At 36.1% G+C, this 2122-nt stretch overlaps 1 long non-coding RNA gene across 1 annotated transcript; it reads left to right on the top strand.

Annotated features, from left to right (window-relative positions):
• Positions 643 to 1499, top strand: LOC109325086. The gene is made up of 2 exons (XR_002105078.1): positions 643 to 877; positions 1096 to 1499. It is a non-coding gene; the product is annotated as an uncharacterized LOC109325086 (long non-coding RNA).

The following is a 2122-nucleotide window of genomic DNA, read 5'->3' as shown; positions in this document are numbered from 1 at the left end:
CTGAGAACGTACCTCTTTTTCGCTTTTGGGATCCTTTGTCTGTCCTCTTTTCTTCCTCGATGGATCGAGTAAGAGTGTACCTATTCTTGAATTTGTGTTATGGTTGTGTTGTATGATTTTTGCCTACCCAAATGTGTTGCGGATTCTTGATTTGGTCTAAGTATGTGTAAGGATGGATCTCCGGATGTTATACGGCGTGCATATGTGCTCTGCTCACTCCTGACTTTTTCTGATTGTTCTCTCTTTTTCAGTTGCAATGTTTCTGATTTCTTTTTCTGTGTTCTTTCTCTTTTGCTTTTTTGCTGAATGTATGTGTGTTGTTATGTTATCTCCTGAAACTGCTATTTATAGCTGAGTATGAGTCAGTGCAAAGACCTTTTGAGTTACTGGCTGAAACTGCCTTTTTTAAAATCCTATGACTTTTGCTCTCTGATTTTATTAGTAAAACTGCCCATGAATGCTGATTCGTAACTGCTTTTTTTGTTTGCTCATGTTTTGCCTTTTACTGATTCCATTTGGCTGATTGTAACAACTCTGCCCTTTTGAATTTTTATCCTGATTGCTCTTTTAAGGCTCCTCAATAAACACTGCCAATAAAGACAATGTATAACTGAAATCCTATCATGCAAGGATCTTTGATGTGTATCTCTTTTATTGTCTCTTTTGAAACCTGCCTGTTGACGACCTCAGCAGAATCATTCTTCTTCTGGTTCTTGCCTGATTATCATTCTCTAACACCTATTACTATTTCAGATTATAACTGGTGGCAGAAAGAGAATATATGGTTAGAAATTGGAGTAGGTGTTACTGATTCCTCCAGCGTTATCACTATTTCAGTATATTTTCCACGGTCATCCACCTTGAGGACAAGAATCAGGTAACCGTTTGTAGCTTTCTTATCAATGTCGATGTTTAAAAGTAGTTGCCCTCCTTACACTCTCATATGTAGTTCCATAGCCTTCGAGGTTCTTGTAACAACTGTTCATGCAACTCTTGCCCATTTCACATATCTTCTATTTTGCGTTCTGGTGCAATATGTTTGTTGGAATCGGTATGAACTTGTGTTATTTTGTTGAATTTGTTATATATGTGCAGGTTGCCAACTTGCAAGTAATCTAACAATGGAAAATCCCACAGTTGGTGTTCTCAATTGTGGTAGTAACCAAAATGCTACGTGGGACTGTTTCTGATTGTACAAGCCTTCTTATTTCAACTAGAGCTGCGATAACCATGGCTAGGATTGAGAGAACCATTCCAACTCCCATCCTTTGTTTGACACTTATACCTTTGTCTTGGTGTGTAATAGGTTGAGCAATTGGTACAAAAATTTTGTTATGTAATGGCATCAATAGAATTATTTATAATGTAATAGCACTTTGAAGTGTTACGGGTGGACCCTTTGAAAAGTCCAATGTTTTTTCTTTATTGTAATGCCTTGATTTTGTGAAGAACGTGGCTGGTTGTTGGAAAATCACTACAAGCATAAGAAGCTTTGTCTATCTTGGTAGATGCTTTAGGACAACCTTAATATTTGATACATCATCCATGCCTAATTGAAACCTTTAATGCTTTCCAACTTTTCAGGACAAAGGGGTTTCTCTTGAAGTTTTAATTTTATAGCTTCAGACTTGTCATTTGATAGGTAATTCTATAATGGAAGCATTTCAACGCAAATGATTTTATTGCATGAAAGATGTTCATGAAGTGCTTCTTAGCTTGATTATCATCATGGGACTTATTCATAAATATGATTTCTGCCTAATAATAAAAAAAGGCACTGAATTTGCGTACGAACCATATCCAACTTACTTACATGAATTCCTACTCAAATCATGAAACCATGTTTTATTTTTTCATTGAGTCTTGCACAAGACAAAAGTAGGGGTCGGACAAAAGTGAGTGTTCACATCGAAGAATACTACACCCGAAGAAGATAGTAGATTGTTTAATATTGATCAATTTTGGACGCCTATACATGATTTAGATAGTTGAGAATAACATTTAAAATGGTGAGCAACATGATTATTTTGGTGATCAACAACTTGGAGATGAGTTAGATTTTCCATTGATATTGGTGAAAATGAACATGAGATGTCACACGATGTGAATCTTGGTGATACTC

This window comes from Lupinus angustifolius, chromosome LG13 (assembly GCF_001865875.1).
Source record: "Lupinus angustifolius cultivar Tanjil chromosome LG13, LupAngTanjil_v1.0, whole genome shotgun sequence".
NCBI lineage: Eukaryota > Viridiplantae > Streptophyta > Magnoliopsida > Fabales > Fabaceae > Lupinus > Lupinus angustifolius.
Note: the sequence above shows the minus strand (reverse complement) of the source record. Positions and strands in the feature narration are given on the sequence as shown.